At 56.0% G+C, this 20,772-nt stretch overlaps 1 protein-coding gene across 1 annotated transcript in view; it reads right to left on the bottom strand.

Annotated features, from left to right (window-relative positions):
• LOC148134002 (matrix metalloproteinase-25-like) overlaps positions 1–20,772 on the bottom strand; it is an 84,799-nt gene that overhangs the window by 41,214 nt on the left and 22,813 nt on the right. The window lies entirely within an intron of this gene.

The following is a 20,772-nucleotide window of genomic DNA, read 5'->3' as shown; positions in this document are numbered from 1 at the left end:
GATGGTGGGGAGGGGGGAACATTAACGCTGCAAATCATCGATCCCCAAACCAATCCCACTGTCTCCGCTCTCTCCCCATAGCCCTGTATCAGTCCCCAAACTAATCCCACTGTCCCCCCGCTCCCTCCACATAGCCCTGTATCAGTCCCCAAACTAATCCCACTGTCCCCCGCGCTCTCCCCATAGCCCTGTATCAGTCCCCAAACCAATCCCACTGTCCCCACTCTCTCCCCATAGCCCTGTATCAGTCCCCAAACTAATCCCAGTGTCCCCCCGCTCTCTCCCCATAGCCCTGTATCAGTCCCCAAACTAATCCCACTGTCCCCCGCTCTCTCCCCATAGCCCTGTATCAGTCCCCAAACTAATCCCACTGTCCCCCGCTCTCTCTCCCCATAGCCCTGTATCAGTCCCCAAACTAATCCCACTGCCCCCCGCTCTCTCGCCATAGCCCTGTATCAGTCCCCAAACTAATCCCACTGTCCCCCCGCTCTCTCCCCATAGCCCTGTATCAGTCCCCAAACTAATCCCACTGCCCCCCGCTCTCTCCCCATAGCCCTGTATCAGTCCCCAAACTAATCCCACTGTCTCCGCTCTCCTCCCCAATCCCTGTATCAGTCCCCAAACTAATCCCACTGTCTCCGCTCTCTCCCCAATCCCTGTATCAGTCCCCAAACTAATCCCACTGCCCCCCGCTCTCTCCTCATAGCCCTGTATCAGTCCCCAAACTAATCCCACTGCCCCCGCTCTCTCTCCCCATAGCCCTGTATCAGTCCCCAAACTAATCCCACTGCCCCCCCGCTCTCTCCCCCATAGCCCTGTATCAGTCCCCAAACTAATCCCACTGCCCCCCGCTCTCTCCCCATAGCCCTGTATCAGTCCCCAAACTAATCCCACTGTCTCCGCTCTCTCCCCAATCCCATGTATCAGTCCCCAAACTAATCCCACTGTCTCCGCTCTCTCCCAATCCCTGTATCAGTCCCCAAACTAATCCCACTGCCCCCGCTCTCTCTCCCCATAGCCCTGTATCAGTCCCCAAACTAATCCCACTGCCCCCGCTCTCTCCCCATAGCCCTGTATCAGTCCCCAAACTAATCCCACTGTCCCCCCGCTCTCTCCCCATAGCCCTGTATCAGTCCCCAAACTAATCCCACTGCCCCCGCCCTCTCTCCCCCCATCGCTCTGTAATGACCCTGTGATAGTTGCAGCTTCCACCACTTCCTGTGGCAGCTCGTTCCACACACACACTACCCTCCGGGTGAAAAACCTGCCCCTTTGGTCCCTTTCCCCATCACACCCTGAACCCGATGCCCCACTGGTCCTGGACTCCCCCGCCCCGGAGGTGGGGGGTTGGGTGAAAGCCCTTGTCAGTTGACCTGCACCGTGCCCCCCCCCCCTCCCCCCTCGTGGGGCCGATCGGAACTCCATCAACAAGTACGTCCAGTTGGCGCCTGACCCCTGCACCGACCACGACAGAGCGAGACGGGGGGGTTTTCAAAGCGGGATGCAACCCCGTCGTCTCCCCCGGAGATGATGTTACCGAACGCGGTGACGAAACATCTGAAAATGGACCCCAACCCCCCAAGCTCAGAGAACCAACCGACAACCCGGCCTACAAATCCTCTCGGACATCGGACTGGTCGGAGTTTCTGTCTTTCGTTCCGCCTGTTGGACTGGGAGTTTGCTTTGAACGATGGTCCCGGCTCTCCCAGTCCCCCGGAGTTTTTGGTGGGAGAAGGGACCTGAGGGAACGTGAGGAAGGAAACGCTGCTGGAGCCAAGCAGAGGAGCTCAGGGTTTGGAGCTGTCTCCGTCCGGGAGGATCAGGAGAGCTCGGGATTTGCGTTCACTGGGAACGCCGTCGGACTCTTTGGGAATGGCAAGAATTCCAGGAGGGAATTATCAAGTCGAGAGGAAATTGAGTGAAGTGAGCTACTTGGTCGGCACTCCAGACAGAAGGCAATCTCACAGAGTGTGACGTGTGAATCTACTCAAAAGGTATTCCGTTAGGGAAGGCAAAGCAGAGGAGAAAGAAGAACCAAGTTCAGGGGATTCTGAATTGGACATTCCTCAAATTGGATTGGGAGGAAGTTGTCATAAACTGGGATAAATTATTGAGTTACCTTCAGAGGAAAATTGAATAACCTGAAAGAGTTATTACTATCGCATGGGGAGGTAAGTGGAATAAGCTGGGAAGTACTAACCTAATTGTGCACGATGTAGAAATGGGAAATGCTGTTCCAATTAAGCAACATCCTTATAGACTTAACCCTCTTAAGTTGGCACAGGTTTGGAAGGAGATCGAGCGCATGCTCCAATCGAAGTGATTTACAGTGACTGGAGCTCACCCATCGTCACGGTGTCAAAGCCAGATGGTACCCAATGGTTATGTGTGGACTATGGGCAAGTCAACGCCGTTGCAAAGACGGATGCATTTCCGATTCTGCGTTTGGGAGACTGTATTGAAATGGGACAAGGAACTCACATTTCTAAGTTGGACTTGCTCAGAGGCTACTGTCAGAGAGAGCAAAGCCAATTTCAGCCTTCAGAATGCCAAATGGACAGTTCAAAATCGTGCCATTTGGCGTGAAAACTGCTCCAGCTACATTTCAGAGACTGACTAATAAGGTCATTGCCGGATTACCCAACTGCGGGGTGTATATTGGTGACCTGGTGATTTTTAGTCACTCACGGAAGGAACATTTACAGCATTTATCGGACCTGTTTGATCGACTTTGGAAGGCAGGCTCGGACATGGACAAATGGCCCCACGGGAAGCAAAAATGAAAGGAACTAGGGAGTTTCCTACACCGTCAATGAAAACAGCAATACTACCGTTCCTGGGTTTTATCGAAAATTTGTGCCAAATTTTATCCTGGAAGACCACCACCAATCAATTCTCTATCTCCGTACTTAAATATTCTACCAGGGTCACAGAACTTACCCAGCAATCACCCCATTCGTTTTCCTAGTCTTTAGCATTTTACCCAGACTGATGATATCTCTCCTCTCCCCCCACTTGATTATTTAGCAATTCTGGAACGCTGTTCATGTTCCTGACTGAGTATTTATTCAATAGATACTCCGTTATTTTCCCAACCCCATTCTCTCAGGTGACTATCGTTAGCTTCTCTCCTTTTTTAAAAGAAATTATATCTTTAAAGAAGCTCTTACAGTCTGTTTTTATGTTGCTTGCTCGTTTGCTTTATTTTCCACCACCTCCCCCCCCCCCCCCCCCCCCCCACTTGATTTTGTCTTGCTCTGGGGCTTAAAACTTTTCTAATCTGCTGATTTAGCGCAAATCTTTGAAGATGGCATGAATTTGACACGCTCCAAAACGTCCCTGGTTAACCACCCTCTTTTCCCATTCCCCTGGGATTCTTCTTTCCTAACGGATTTGAGAAACAAGGGGACAGGAAGTCGGCCAACAGGCCCCCGCCATTTGGTGAGAGCGCGGCCGGTCGGTTTTTTTTTGTGGTCTCAGGTCTGCTTTCCCACCCACCTAACCCTTAACCCTTTCACTGGGCGTAAATCTATCCAGCTCTGCGACACTAACATTCAACCAGATAATGTCAAAAAGGGGCAGGAGATTTCCTCAGATTCACCACCCTCTGGTTAAAGAGGTTTCTCCTCATGCTCAGTCTGAAATCGGCTCCCCCCCCCCTAATTTTTGAGGCTACTCTCCCGCCTCGTTCCAGTTTCAGTAGAGTAACACCCCCCCACCAGCCCCCCCCCCCCCCCCCCCCGCCCCCCCCACCCCCCCTCATCGACGCTCCTGATAGTTTGATAGGTTTCGCCAAGACTTCCCCCTCACTGTTCGAAATTCCAACGCGTACAGTCCCAGTCATGGAGTCACAGAGTTGTACAGCATGGAAGCAGACCCTTCGGCCCGTCTCTGTCCATGCTGACCCTGACATCCTAACCTCATCTCGCCCCATCTGCCAGCACTTGGCCCATGTCCCTCGAACCCTTTCCTATTCACATCCCCGTCCAGATGCCTGTTGTCGTTGTCCCAGCCTCCACCACTTCCTCTGGCAGCTCGTTCCCCACACGCAACACCCTTTGTGGTGGCTCAGGGGTTAGCACTGCTGCCTCGTGGTGCCAGGGACCCGGGTTCGATTCCCACCTCGGGCGACTGTCTGTGTGGGGTTTGCACCTTCTCCCCGTGTCTGCGTGGGTGCTCCGGTTTCCTCCCACAGTCCAAAGATGTGCGGGTCAAGTGAATTGGCCACGCTAAATTGCCCGTAGTGTTAGGTGCATTGGTCAGAGGGAAATGTAGGGGAATGGTCTGGGTGGGTAACTCTTCGGAGGGTCGGTGTGGACTTGGGCTGAAGGGCCTGTTTCCACACTGTGGGGAATCTAATCTAATCTCTAAAGTTAGGGCCCCTTGAAATGTTTCCCCTCTCACCCTAAACCAATGCCCCTCTAGCTATGGACTCCCCATCCCCCAGGGGGAAAAGACCCCTCAGCCTCCGACGCTCCAGGGAAAACAGCCCCAGGCTGTTCAGCCTCTCCCTGTAGCTCAGATCCTCTAACCCTGGCAACATCCTTGTAAATCTTTTCTGAACCCTTTCAAGTTTCACAACATCCTCCCGATAGGAAGGAGACCAGAATTGCACGCAATATTCCAACAGTGGCCCTAACCAATGTCCTGTACAGCTGCAACATGACCTCCCAACTCCTACACTCAACGCACTGACCAATACAGCCACAACGTGACCTCCAACTCCTACACTCAACACACTGACCAATACAGCCACAACGTGACCCTCCCAACTCCTACACTCAACGCACTGACCAATACAGCCACAACGTGACCCTCCCAACTCCTACACTCAACGCACTGACCAATACAGACACAACGTGACCCTCCCAACTCCTGCACTCAACGCACTGACCAATACAGCCACAACGTGACCCTCCCAACTCCTACACTCAACACAATGACCAATACAGCCACAATGTGACCCTCCCAACTCCTACACTCAACACACTGATAAATACAGCCACAACGTGACCTCCAACTCCTACACTCAACACACTGACCAATACAGCCACAACGTGACCCTCCCAACTCCTACACTCAACGCACTGACCAATACAGCCACAACGTGACCCTCCCAACTCCTACACTCAACACTCTGACCAATACAGCCACAACGTGACCCTCCCAACTCCTACACTCAACGCACTGACCAATACAGCCACAACGTGACCTCCCAACTCCTACACTCAACGCACTGACTAATACAGCCACAACGTGACCCTCCCAACTCCTACACTCAACGCACTGACCAATACAGCCACAACGTGACCCTCCCAACTCCTACACTCAACGCACTGACCAATACAGCCACAACGTGACCCTCCCAACTCCTACACTCAACGCACTGACCAATACAGCCACAACGTGACCCTCCCAACTCCTACACTCAATGCACTGACCAATACAGCCACAACGTGGCCCTCCCAACTCCTACACTCAACGCACTGACCAATACAGCCACAACGTGACCCTCCCAACTCCTATACTCAACGCACTGACCAATACAGCCACAACGTGACCCTCCCAACTCCTACACTCAACGCACTGACCAATACAGCCACAACGTGACCCTCCCAACTCCTACACTCAATGCACTGACCAATACAGCCACAACGTGGCCCTCCCAACTCCTACACCCAACGCACTGACCGATACAGCCACAACGTGACCCTCCCAACTCCTACACTCAACACACTGACCAATACAGCCACAACGTGACCTCCCAACTCCTACACCCAACACACTGACCAATACAGCCACAACGTGACCCTCCCAACTCCTACACTCAACACACTGACCGATACAGCCACAACGTGACCTCCCAACTCCTACACCCAACACACTGACCAATACAGCCACAACGTGACCCTCCCAACTCCTACACTCAACGCACTGACCAATACAGCCACAACGTGACCCTCCCAACTCCTACACTCAACGCACTGACCAATACAGCCACAACGTGACCCTCCCAACTCCTACACTCAACACACTGACCAACACAGCCACAACGCGACCCTCCCAACTCCTACACTCAACGCACTGACCAATACAGCCACAACGTGACCCTCCCAACTCCTACACTCAACGCACTGACCGATACAGCCACAACGTGACCCTCCCAACTCCTACACTCAACGCACTGACCAATACAGCCACAACGTGACCCTCCCAACTCCTACACTCAACACACTGACCGATACAGCCACAACGTGACCCTCCCAACTCCTACACTCAACGCACTGACCAATACAGCCACAATGTGACCCTCCCAACTCCTACACTCAACGCACTGACCAATACAGCCACAACGTGACCCTCCCAACTCCTACACCCAACACACTGACCAATACAGCCACAACGTGACCCTCCCAACTCCTGCACTCAACGCACTGATCAATACAGCCACAACGTGACCCTCCCAACTCCTACACCCAACACACTGACCAATACAGCCACAACGTGACCCTCCCAACTCCTACACTCAACACACTGACCAATACAGCCACAATGTGACCCTCCCAACTCCTACACTCAACACACTGACCAATACAGCCACAACGTGACCCTCCCAACTCCTACGCTCAACGCACTGACCAACACAGCCACAATGTGACCCTCCCAACTCCTACACTCAACGCACTGACCAATACAGCCACAACGTGACCCTCCCAACTCCTACACTCAACACACTGACCATTACAGCCACAACGTGACCTCCCAACTCCTACACTCAACACACTGACCGATACAGCCACAACGTGACCCTCCCAACTCCTACACTCAACACACTGACCGATACAGCCACAACGTGACCCTCCCAACTCCTGCACTCAACGCACTGACCGATACAGTCACAACGTGACCTCCCAACTCCTACACTCAACGCACTGACCAATACAGCCACAACGTGACCCTCCCAACTCCTACACTCAACGCACTGACCAATACAGCTACAACGTGACCCTCCCGACTCCTACACTCAACGCACTGACTGATACAGCCACAATGTGACCCTCCCAACTCCTACACTCAACGCACTGACCAATACAGCCACAACGTGACCCTCCCAACTCCTACACTCAACACACTGACCATTACAGCCACAACGTGACCTCCCAACTCCTACACCCAACACACTGACCAATACAGCCACAACGTGACCTCCCAACCCCTACACACAACGCACTGACCAATACAGCCACAACGTGACCCTCCCAACTCCTGTACTCAATACTCTGACCAATAAAGGAAAGCATACCAAATGCTGCCTTCACTATCCTATCTACCTGCGACTCCACTCTCAAGGAGCTATGAACCTGCACTCCGAGGTCTCTTTGTTCAGCAACACTCCCCAGGACCTTACCATTAAGTGTATAAGTCCTGCTAAGATTTACTTTCCCAAAATGCAGCACCTCGCATTGATCTGAATTAAACTCCATCTGCCACTTCTCAGCCCATTGGCCCATCTGGTCCCAGATCCTGTTGTAATCTGAGGGTAACCCTCTTCGCTGTCCTCCACACCTCCAATTTCGGGGTCGTCTGCAAACCCGACTCAGTCTCTCCTCATTAGCCAAACCCCTCAACTCCAGAATCGATCTTTGTTATCTCTCTGCTACCCCCAGGACACCCTTTCTCAAGCCCGGAGACCAGAACTGTACGCAATATTCCAGTCACACAGCTGCAACACAACCCTCCCGGCGTTTAAACATTTTCCCAACCCAAGTCCCTCTCTCTCAAACCAACGATACCACTTCATGGCCACGATTTCCTGGGGGGGGGGGATCACGCTCCCTTGACACTGACTTAACCTCAACCTCAGCAGATGTCACTGGATGGAAAATTCCCTGATTTCTGGGGTTATCGATCTCATGTTGTCGCTCGCAAGATGCGATGAGTCTGCCTCTGCCCCCTCTTGGTATTCCACTTCCATCCACATGAAAGCTCCCCCCCCCCCCTCCACCCCCCCCCCCCCCCCCCCCCCGCCCCATGATTAATGCGAATCCTTTCCTGTTTATATACCCTCGTGATTTCATGTTTCAGGGGTCGCACAGTGGCTCAGTGGTTAGCGCTGCGGCCTCACGTCACCAAGGACCCGGGTTCGATCGAGCGACTGACTGTGTGGAGTTTGCGCATTCTCCCCGTGTCTGCGTAGGTTACCTCCGGGTGCTCCAGTTTCCTCCCACGGTCCAAAGATGTGCAGGTCAGGGTGGATCGGCCGTGGGGAAATTGTCCCGTAGTGCCCAGGGATGTACAGGTTAGGGTGGGTTGGCCGTGGGGAAATTGTCCCGTAGTGCCCAGGGATGTGCAGGTTAGGGTGGGTTGGCCGTGGGGAAATTGTCCCGTAGTGCCCAGGGATGTGCGGGTTAGGGTGGGTTGGCCGTGGGGAAATTGTCCCGTAGTGCCCAGGGATGTGCAGGTTAGGGTGGGTTGGTCGTGGGGAAATTGTCCCGTAGTGCCCAGGGATGTGCAGGTTAGGGTGGATTGGCCGTGGGGAAATTGTCCCGTAGTGTCCCGGGATGTGCAGGTTAGGGTGGATTGGCCGTGGGGAAATTGTCCCGTAGTGCCCAGGGATGTGCAGGTTAGGGTGGGTTGGCCGTGGGGAAATTGTCCCGTAGTGTCCAGGGATGTACAGGTTAGGGTGGGTTGGCCGTGGGTAAATTGTCCCGTGGTGCCCAGGGACGTGCAGGTTAGGGTGGATTGGCCGTGGGGGAAATTGTCCCGTAGTGCCCAGGGATATGCAGGTTAGGGTGGGATTGGCCGTGGGGGAAATTGTCCCGTAGTGCCCAGAGATGTGCAGGTTACGGTGGATTGGCCGTGGGGAAATTGTCCCGTAGTGCCCAGGGATGTGCAGGTTAGGGTGGGTTGGCCGTGGGGATATTGTCCCGTAGTGCCCAGGGATGTACAGGTTAGGGTGGTTTGGTCGTGGGGAAATTGTCCCGTAGTGCCCAGGGTTGTGCAGGTTAGGGTGGGTCGGCCGTGGGGAAATTGCCCCGTAGTACCCAGGGATGTGCAGGTTAGGGTGGGTTGGTCGTGGGGAAATTGTCCCGTAGTGCCCAGGGATGTACAGGTTAGGGTGGGTTGGTCGTGGGGAAATTGCCCCGTAGTGCCCAGGGATGTGTAGGTTAGGGTGGGTTGGCCGTGGGGAAATTGTCCCGTAGTGTCCCGGGATGTGCAGGTTAGGGTGGGTTGGCCGTGGGGAAATTGTCCCGTAGTGCCCAGGGATGTACAGGTTCGGGTGGGTTGGTCAGGGGTAAATGTAGAGAAATTAGGTCGTGGGATAGGTTGCGGTGGGACACTCCTCAAAGGGTTGGCGTGGATTTGTAGGGCTGACCTGCCTGCTTCCACACCGTCAGGATCGTATACAATGGATTGTGGAAGGTGGAATTTGAATGCAGATTGCCGGGTGATTGGCAGGATTCCTGGCAGTGTGGAATAGCAGAGGATCTTGGTTGTGCTGCAGCTCTGGGGAGCCCTGGTTAGGCCGCACTTGGAATATAGTGTTCAGTTCTGGTCACCTCATTATGAGAAGGATGTGGGAGCCTTAGAGAGGGCGCAGAGGAGATTTATCGGGATGCTGCCTGGACTAGAGGGTATGTCTTATGGAGAAAGATTGAGGGAGCTAGGGCTTTTCCCATTGGACTGAGGAAAGCTGAGAGGTGACTTGATAGAGGTGTACAAGACGATGAGAGGCACAGGTAGAGCGGATCGCCAGAGACCTTTCCCCAGGGAGGAAATGGCTATCACGAGGCGGCCTAATTTTAAGGTGATTGGAGGAAGGTTTCGGGGAGATGTCAGAGGGAGGTTTGTTACACAGAGAGCGGTGGGTGTGTGGAGTGTACTGCCAGCAGCGGGAGTAGGGTCAGCTATGTGAGGGACATTTAAGCGACTGTTCGATAGGCACATGGTTGATAGTAAACGATAGGGTACGTAGGTTAGTCTGAGCTTAGATTAAGATAATTGCTCAGCACAATGTTGTGGGCTGGAGGGCCTGGACTGTGCTGTACTATGTTCTATGACCTCCTGATTTTCTCTTCAGAACAACAGATCACAGTGTTTTCCTGACGATAGGCATTACGCCCGATTCCCCCCCATAAACTGTCACTGCCTCTGTGTGTCTCTCTCTCTCTCTTTCCCTCTCCCTCTCCCTCTCTCACTCTCTCTCCCTCTCTCTCTCCCCCTCTTTCCCCCTCTCTCTCTCTCTCACTCTCCCTCTCTCTCTCCCCCTCTTTCCCTCTCTCTCTCTCTCACTCTCCCTCTCTCTCGCTCTCCCTCTTTCCCTCTCTCTCTCACTCTCTCTCCTGTCTCTCCCACTTTCCCTCTCCCTCTCTCTCGCCCTCTCTCATTCTCTCTCCCTCCCTCTTTCCCTCTCTCCTGTCTCTCCCCCTCTTTCCCTCTCTCTCTCCTGTCTCTCCCCCTCTCTCTCCTGTCTCTCCCCCTCTCTCCCTCTCCCTCTCTCTCGCTCTCCCTCTTTCCCTCTCTCTCTCTCCCCCTCTCTCCATCTTTCCCTCTCTCTCTCTCACTCTCTCTCTCTCCCCCCTCTCTGTGTGTCTCTCTCTCCCCCTCTCTCTCACCCTCCCTCCCGCTCTCTCTCTCCCTCTCCCCCCCTCTCTCTCTCCCTCCCTCCCCAGTCTCTCTCTCCCTCTCTCTCTCTCCCTCCGTCCCGGTCTATCTCCCTCTCCCCCTCTCTCTCTCCCTCTCTCTCGCTCTCCCCCTTTCCCTCTCTCTCCTCTCTCTCGCTCTCTCCATCTCCCCCCCTTGCTCTCTCCCTCTCTCTCTCTCCCCCCCTATCTCTCTCTCTCTCCCCCCCTCTCTCTCCCTCCCTCCCCCGTATCTCCCCCCCTCTCTCTCTCCCTCCGTCCCACTCTCTCTCCCCCTCTCTCACTTTCTCCCTCTCTCTTGCTCTCCCTCTTTCCCTCTCTCTCACTCTCTCTCTCCCCCCCTCTCTGTGTGTCTCTCTCTCCCCCTCTCTCTCACCCTCCCTCCCGCGCGCTCTCCCCCCTCTCACTCTCTCTCTCTCTCCCTCTCTCTCGCTCCCCCTCTCTCTCTCTCTCTCCCTCCCTCTCGCTCTCTCTCCCTCTCCCCCTCTCTCTGTCTCTCTCTCTCTCTCCCCCCTCCCCTCTCTCCCTCCCTCTCGCTCTCTCTCCCCCTCTCTCTCTCTCCCTCCCTCTCGCTCTCTCTCCCCCTCTCTCTCTCTCTTAGATTAGATTAGATTAGATTACATTACAGTGTGGAAACAGGCCCTTCGGCCCAACAAGTCCACACCGACCCGCCGAAGCGAAACCCACCCATACCCCTACATTTACCCCTTACCTAACACTACGGGCAATTTAGCATGGCCAATTCACCTGACCCTGCACATCTTTGGACTGTGGGAGGAAACCGGAGCACCCGGAGGAAACCCACGCAGACACGGGGAGAACGTGCAAACTCCACACAGTCAGTCGCCTGAGGCGGGAATTGAACCCGGGTCTCTGGCGCTGTGAGGCAGCAGCGCTAACCACTGTGCCACCCTCCCCTCTCTCTCTCCCCCCCCTCTCTCTCTCTCCCTCCCTCTCGCTCTCTCTCCCCCCCTCTCTCTCTCTCACTCTCCCCCTCCCCTCTCTCTCTCCCTCCCTCTCGCTCTCTCTCCCTCTCCCCCTCTCTCTCTCCCTCCCTCTCGCTCTCTCTCCCCCTCTCTCTCTCTCTCTCTCTCCCCCTCCCCTCTCTCTCTCCCCCCCTCTCTCTCTCTCCCTCCCTCTCGCTCTCTCCCCCTCTCTCTCTCTCTCTCACTCTCCCCCTCCCCTCTCTCTCTCTCTCACTCTCCCTCTCTCTCGCTCTCCCTCTTTCCCTCTCTCTCTCACTCTCTCTCCTGTCTCTCCCACTTTCCCTCTCCCTCTCTCTCGCCCTCTCTCATTCTCTCTCCCTCCCTCTTTCCCTCTCTCCTGTCTCTCCCCCTCTTTCCCTCTCTCTCTCCTGTCTCTCCCCCTCTCTCTCCTGTCTCTCCCCCTCTCTCCCTCTCCCTCTCTCTCGCTCTCCCTCTTTCCCTCTCTCTCTCTCCCCCTCTCTCACTCTCCCTCTCTCTCGCTCTCCCTCTTTCCCTCTCTCCCCCTCTCTCCATCTTTCCCTCTCTCTCTCACTCTCTCTCTCTCCCCCCTCTCTGTGTGTCTCTCTCTCCCCCTCTCTCTCACCCTCCCTCCCGCTCTCTCTCTCCCTCTCCCCCCCTCTCTCTCTCCCTCCCTCCCCAGTCTCTCTCTCCCTCTCTCTCTCTCCCTCCGTCCCGGTCTATCTCCCTCTCCCCCTCCCCCTCTCTCTCTCCCTCTCTCTCGCTCTCCCCCTTTCCCTCTCTCTCCTCTCTCTCGCTCTCTCCATCTCCCCCCCTTGCTCTCTCCCTCTCTCTCTCTCCCCCCCTATCTCTCTCTCTCTCCCCCCCTCTCTCTCCCTCCCTCCCCCGTATCTCCCCCCCTCTCTCTCTCCCTCCGTCCCACTCTCTCTCCCCCTCTCTCACTTTCTCCCTCTCTCTTGCTCTCCCTCTTTCCCTCTCTCTCCTCTCTCTCTCCCCCCCCTCTCTCTCCCTCCCTCCCCCCCTCTCTCTCTCCCTCCGTCCCACTCTCTCTCCCCCTCCGTCCCACTCTCTCTCCCCCTCTCTCACTTTCTCCCTCTCTCTTGCCTCTCCCTCTTTCCCTCTCTCTCACTCTCTCTCTCCCCCCCTCTCTGTGTGTCTCTCTCTCCCCCTCTCTCTCACCCTCCCTCCCGCGCGCTCTCCCCCCTCTCACTCTCTCTCTCTCTCCCTCTCTCTCGCTCCCCCTCTCTCTCTCTCTCTCCCTCCCTCTCGCTCTCTCTCCCTCTCCCCCTCTCTCTGTCTCTCTCTCTCTCTCCCCCCTCCCCTCTCTCCCTCCCTCTCGCTCTCTCTCCCTCTCCCCCTCTCTCTGTCTCTCTCTCTCTCCCCCCTCCCCTCTCTCCCTCCCTCTCGCTCTCTCTCCCCCTCTCTCTCTCTCCCTCCCTCTCGCTCTCTCTCCCCCTCTCTCTCTCTCTTAGATTAGATTAGATTAGATTACATTACAGTGTGGAAACAGGCCCTTCGGCCCAACAAGTCCACACCGACCCGCCGAAGCGAAACCCACCCATACCCCTACATTTACCCCTTACCTAACACTACGGGCAATTTAGCATGGCCAATTCACCTGACCCTGCACATCTTTGGACTGTGGGAGGAAACCGGAGCACCCGGAGGAAACCCACGCAGACACGGGGAGAACGTGCAAACTCCACACAGTCAGTCGCCTGAGGCGGGAATTGAACCCGGGTCTCTGGCGCTGTGAGGCAGCAGCGCTAACCACTGTGCCACCCTCCCCTCTCTCTCTCCCCCCCTCTCTCTCTCTCCCTCCCTCTCGCTCTCTCTCCCCCTCTCTCTCTCTCTCACTCTCCCCCTCCCCTCTCTCTCCCCCTCCCCTCTCTCTCTCCCCCCCCTCTCTCTCTCTCCCTCCCTCTCGCTCTCTCCCCCTCTCTCTCTCTCTCTCACTCTCCCCCTCCCCTCTCTCTCTCCCTCCCTCTCGCTCTCTCTCCCTCTCCCCCTCTCTCTCTCCCTCCCTCTCGCTCTCTCTCCCCCTCTCTCTCCCCCTCTCTCTCCCCCTCCCCTCTCTCTCTCCCCCCCTCTCGCTCTCTCTCACTCTCTCCCCTCACCTTCCCTGAACGAATTGAGAGCTGACTTGGTGAACCTGCGGTGATCCCTGCAGAACCCGAGGACCGTTGGATGACCATAAATCAATCTGTCCACGCTCTCTCCGCAACCACTTCCCTTTCCCGCCTGAGGATGCCGGTCATTAGCTCTGTTTCCAACTGTCGGCTTTTTACTCCCAATGACTCCCCCCCCACCCCCCCACCGGCGCCCACCCCCACGTCAGGTAACACTGTCCGTTTTTCTGCCTCAGCTTGGCTCAGATTAGCTCGTGGGTGGATGTTTCAAGTGTGTGTCTCTACACCCTTTCCTTTCCTTTCCTTATTAATCCGTGCTCCTCCTTCCCTCACAGGCGGGTTTGGAATTATCCCCCTCCCCATTCCCTCCCCCCCCCCCCCACCGACTCAATCCGAAACATAAAGCAAAGAGCTAGCTGCAACATGGGGGAACATGAAACCATAAGCTTATAAGATATCGATGACACGAAGGTTGGCGGAGGTGTGGATAGCGTGGGGGGCTGTTGTAGGTTGCAACGGGACGTTGACAGGACGCAGAGCTGGGCTGGGAAATGGCAGGTGGAGTCCAGCCTGGAAAAGTGTGAAGCGATTCCGTTTGGAAGGTGGGATTTGAATGCAGGGGACAGTGTTAAAGGCAGGATTCCTGGCAGAGTGGAGCGACAGAGGGATCTTGGGGTGCACGTCCATAGACCCCCTCAAAGTCGCCACCCAAGTTCATAGGGTTGTTAAGAAGGTGTACGGTGTGTTGGCTTTCATGAGCAGGGGGATTGAGTTTAAGAGCCGCGAGGCTGTGCTGCAGCTCTGTCGAGCCCTGGTTAGACCGCACTTGGAATATAGTGTCCAGTTCTGGTCACCTCATTATGGGAAGGACGCGGAAGCCTTAGAGAGGGCGCAGAGGGGATTTATCGGGATGCTGCCTGGACTAGAGGGTATGTCTTATGGAGAAAGATTGAGGGAGCTAGGGCTTTTCCCATTGGACTGAGGAAAGCTGAGAGGTGACTTGATAGAGGTGTACAAGACGATGAGAGGCACAGGTAGAGCGGATCGCCAGAGACCTTTCCCCAGGGAGGAAATGGCTATCACGAGGCGGCCTAATTTTAAGGTGATTGGAGGAAGGTTTCGGGGAGATGTCAGAGGGAGGTTTGTTACACAGAGAGCGGTGGGTGTGTGGAGTGTACTGCCAGCAGCGGGAGTAGGGTCAGCTATGTTCGGGACATTTAAGCGACTGTTCGATAGGCACATGGTTGATAGTAAACGATAGGGTACGTAGGTTAGTCTGAGCTTAGATTAAGGGTTGGCACAGAATTGAGGGCTGAAGGGCCTGGAGTGTGCTCTACTGTTCTATATTGGTGCAGAGTGAGACAAATGACTTTCCACCAGAAGTCATGATTTCCCCCAACAATCTCTACCAACCTCGTCCCATTTTACCCTCATCGTCATTTTCAGTTTTGGAGGAACTCACTGTGTTTCCTCTTCTCTGTGCCCCCCACCCCCTCCGGCGCTGAATCAGAGGTCATCTGGAAAGCCCGTTTGACCCCACCCTCCGAGCTGGCGAGATTCTCCTTCCTTCCCAGCCCCTACAGAATGAGTTTTCACTCAATGTAATCTTTACCTTTCAAATAAGCTCGAATCGATTTCTGCATTAGCCAACCGGACAATTCACCGATGCAACTGAAGGGGGCCACAGGCTCACACTAGACTCGAAACACTTAGATAATATCACATGGCCAACCTACCCTGACCTGCACATCCCTGGGCACTACGGGGACAATTACCCCACGGCCAACCCACCCTAACCCGCACATCCCTGGGCACTACAGGACAATTTCCCCACGGCCAATCTACCCTAACCTGCACATCCCTGGACACTACGGGACAATTTCCCACGGCCAACCCACCCTAACCCGCACATCCCTGGGCACTATGGGACAACTTCCCCACGGCCAACCCACCCTAACCTGCACACCCCTGGGCACTACGGGATGATTTCCCCACGGCCAACCCACCTTAACCTGCACATCCCTGGGCACTACGGGACAATTTCCCATGGCCAATCCACCCTAACCTGCACATCCCTGGACACTACGGGACAGTTCCCCACGGCCAACCCACCCTAACCTGCACGTCCCTGGGCACTACGGGACAATTTCCCCACGGACAACCCACCCTAACCTGCACATCCCTGGGCACGACGGGACAATTTCCCCACGGCCAACCCACCCTAACCTGCACATCCCTGGACACTACGGGACATTTTCCCATGGCCAATCCACCTGAACCTGCACATCCCTGGGGACTACGGGACAATTTCCCCACGGCCAACCCACCCTGACCTGTACATCCCTGGGCACTACGGGACATTTTCCCATGGCCAATCCACCTGAACCTGCACATCCCTGGGGACTACGGGACAAATTCCCCACGGCCAATCCACCCTAACCTGCACATCTCTGGGCACTACGGGACAATTTCCCCACGGCCAATCCACCATAAACTGTACATCCCTGGGCACTACGGGACAATTTCCCCACGGCCAATCCACCCAAACCTCCACATCACTGGGCACTACGGGATAATTTCCCCACGGCCAATCCACCATAAACTGTACATCCCTGGGCACTACGGTACAATTTCCCCACGACCAACCCACCCTAACCTGCACATCCCTGGGCACTACGGGACAATTTCTCCACGGCCAACCCACCCTAACCTGCACATCCCTGGGCACTACGGGACAATTTCCCCACGGCCAACCCACCCAAACCTCCACATCCCTGGGCACTACGGGACAATTTCCCCACGGCCAACCCACCCAAACCTCCACATCCCTGGGCACTACAGGACAATTTCCCCACGGCAAATCCACCCTAACCTGCACATCCCTGGGCACTACGGGACAATTTCCCATGGCCAACCCACCCTAACCTGCACATCCCTGGACACTACGGGACAATTTCCCACTGCCAACCCACCCTAACCCGCACATCTCTGGACACTACGGGAAAATTTCTCCACGGCCAACCCACCCAAACCTGCACATCTCTGGGCACTACGGGACAATTTCCCATGGCCAATCCACCCTAATCTGTACATCCCTGGGCACTACGGGACATTTTCCCACGGCCAATCCAACTGAACCTGCACTTCCCTGGACACTATGGGACAATTCCCCACGGCCAACCCACCCTAACCTGCACATCCCTGGGCACTACGGAACAAATTCCCCACGGCCAATCCACCCAAACCTGCACATCCCTGGGCACTACGGGACAATTTCCCCACGGCCAACCCACCCTAACCTGCACATCCCTGGGCACTACGGGACAATTTCCCCACGGCCAATCCACCCTAACCTGCATATCCCTGGGCACTATGGGACATTTTCCCACGGCCAACCCACCCTAACCTGCACATCCCTGGACACTACGGGACAATTCCCCACGGCCAACCCACCCTAACCTGCATATCCCTGGGCACTATGGGACAATTTCCCACGGCCAACCCACCCTAACCAGCACATCCCTGGACACTACGGGACAATTCCCTACGGCCAATCCACCCTAACCTGCACATCCCTGAGCACTACGGGACAATTCCCTCACGGCCAACCCACCCTAACCTGCACATCCGTGGGCACTACGGGACAATTTCCCCACGGCCAATCCACCCTAACCTGTACATCCCTGGGCACTACGTGACAATTTCTCCACGGCCAACCCACCCTAACCTGCACATCCCTGGACACTACGGGACAATTCCCCACGGCCAACCCACCCTAACCTGCATATCCCTGGGCACTATGGGAAAATTCCCCACGGCCAACCCACCCTAACCTGCACATCCCAGGGCACTACGGGACAATTTCCCACTGCCAACCCACCCTAACCCGCACATCTCTGGACACTACGGGAAAATTTCTCCACGGCCAATCCACCCAAACCTGCACATCTCTGGGCACTACGGGACAATTTCCCATGGCCAATCCACCCTAATCTGTACATCCCTGGGCACTACGGGACATTTTCCCACGGCCAATCCAACTGAACCTGCACTTCCCTGGACACTATGGGACAATTCCCCACGGCCAACCCACCCTAACCTGCACATCCCTGGGCACTACGGAACAAATTCCCCACGGCCAATCCACCCAAACCTGCACATCCCTGGGCACTACGGGACAATTTCCCCACGGCCAACCCACCCTAACCTGCACATCCCTGGGCACTACGGGACAATTTCCCCACGGCCAATCCACCCTAACCTGCATATCCCTGGGCACTATGGGACATTTTCACACGGCCAACCCACCCTAACCTGCATATCCCTGGGCACTATGGGACAATTTCCCACGGCCAACCCACCCTAACCAGCACATCCCTGGACACTACGGGACAATTCCCTACGGCCAATCCACCCTAACCTGCACATCCCTGAGCACTACGGGAAGATTCCCTCACAGCCAACCCACCCTAACCTGCACATCCCTGGGCACTACGGGACAATTTCCCCACGGCCAATCCACCCTAACCTGTACATCCCTGGGCACTACGTGACAATTTCTCCACGGCCAACCCACCCAAACCTGCACATCCCAGGGCACTACGGGACAATTCCCCACGGCCAATCCACCCTAACCTGCACATCCCAGGGCACTACGGGACAATTTCTCCACGGCCAACCCACCCACACCTGCACATCCCTGGACACTACGGGACAATTTCCCACGGCCAACCCACCCTAACCTGCACATCCCTGGGCACTACGGGACAATTTCCCCACGGCCAATCCCACCCTAACCTGCACATCCCTGGGCACTACGGGACAATTTCCCCACGGCCCATCCACCCTAACCTGCACATCCCTGGGCACTACGGGACAATTTCCCCACGGCTAATCCCACCCTAACCTGCACATCCCTGGGCACTACGGGACAATTTCTCCACGGCCAACCCACCCACACCTGCACATCCCTGGGCACTACGGGACAATTTCCCCACGGCTAATCCCACCCTAACCTGCACATCCCTGGACACTACGGGACAATTTCCCACGGCCAACCCACCCTAACCTGCACATCCCAGGGCACTACGGGACAATTTCTCCACGGCCAACCCACCCACACCTGCACATCCCTGGACACTACGGGACAATTTCTCCACGGCCAACCCACCCTAACCTGCACATCCCTGGGCACTACGGGACAATTTCCCCACGGCCAATCCACCCTAACCTGCACATCCCTGGGCACTACGGGACAATTTCCCCACGGCCCATCCACCCTAACCTGTACATCCCTGGGCACTACGGGACAATTTCTCAACGGCCAACCCACCCAAACCTGCACATCCCAGGGCACTACGGGACAATTTCTCCATGGCCAACCCACCCAAACCTGCACATCCCAGGGCACTACGGGACAATTTCCCCACGGCCAATCCACCCAAACCAGCACATCCCAGGGCACTACGGGCCAATGTCTCCACGGCCAACCGACCCTAACCTGCACATCCCTGGGCACTACGGGACAATTTCTCCACGGCCAACCCACACAAACCTGCACATCCCTGGGCACTACGGGACAATTTCTCCACGGCCAACCCACACAAACCTGCACATCCCTGGGCACTACGGGACAATTTCCCCACGGCCAACCCACCCTAACCTGTATATCCCTGGGCACTACGGGACAATTTCCCCACGGCCCATCCACCCTAACCTGCACATCCCTGGGCACTACGGGACAATTTCCCCACGGCCAATCCACCCTAACCTGCACATACCTGGGCACTACGGGACAATTTCCCACGGCCAATCCACCCTAAACTGCACATCCCTGGACACTACGGGACAATTTCCCACGGTCATTCCACCCTAACCTGCACTTCACTGGGCACTACGGGACAATTCCCCCACAGCCAACCCACCCTAACCTGAACATCCCTGGGCACGGATATCCACCCTAACCTCCACATCCCTGGGCACTACGGGACAATTTCCCCACGGCCAACCCACCCTAACCTGCACATCCCTGGGCACTACGGGACAATTTCCCCACGGCCAACCCACCCTAACCTGCACATCCCTGGGCACTACGGGACAATTTCCCCACGGCCAATCCCAACCTAACCTGCAGATCCCTGGGCAGTACGGGACAATTTCCCCACGGCCAATCCACCCAAACCTGCACATCCCTGGACACTACGGGACAATTCCCCACGGCCAACCCACCCTAACCTGCACATCCCTGGGCACTACGGGAAAATTTCTCCACGGCCAATCCCCCCTTACCTGCACCTCCCTGGACACTATGAGAAAATTTCCCATGGCCAGCCCACCCTAACCTGCACATCCCTGAGCGCTACGGGACAATTTCCCCACGGCCAATCCACCCTAACCTGTACATCCCTGGGCACTACGGGACTATTTCCCCACGGCCAACCCGCCCTAACCTGCACATCACTGGGCACTACGGGACAATTTCCCCACGGCCATCGCACCCTAACCTGCACATCCCTGGTCACTACGGGACAATTTCCCCACGGCCAACTAACCCTAACCTGCACATCCCTGGGCACTACGGGACAATTTCCCCACGGCCAATCCACCCTAACCTGCACATCCCTGGGCACTACGGGGCAATTTCCCCACGGCCAACCCACCTTAACCTGCACATCCCAGGACACTACGGGACAATTTCCCCACGGCCCATCCACCCTAACCTGCACATCCCTGGGCACTACGGGACAATTTCCCCACGGCCAATCCACCCTAACCTGCACATCCCTGGGCACTACGGGACAATTTCCCCACGGCCAATCCACCCGAACCTGCACATCCCTGGGCACGACGGGACAATTTCCCACGGATAATCCGCCCTAACCTGCACATCCCTGGGCACTACGGGACAATTTCGCCACGGCCAACCCACCCGAACATGCACATCCCAAGGCACTACGGGACAATTTCCCCACGGCCAATCCCACCCTAACCTGCACATCCCTGGGCACTACGGGATAATTTCCCCACGGCCAACCCACCCTAACCTGCACATCCCTG

The sequence above is a fragment of the Chiloscyllium plagiosum genome, unplaced genomic scaffold, assembly GCF_037043375.1.
Source record: "Chiloscyllium plagiosum isolate Xiang-an unplaced genomic scaffold, Cpla_swu_hap1 HiC_scaffold_132, whole genome shotgun sequence".
Taxonomy (NCBI): domain Eukaryota; kingdom Metazoa; phylum Chordata; class Chondrichthyes; order Orectolobiformes; family Hemiscylliidae; genus Chiloscyllium; species Chiloscyllium plagiosum.
The sequence above is the reverse complement of the archived record's forward strand: the minus strand, read 5'-3'. Positions and strand labels throughout refer to the sequence as shown.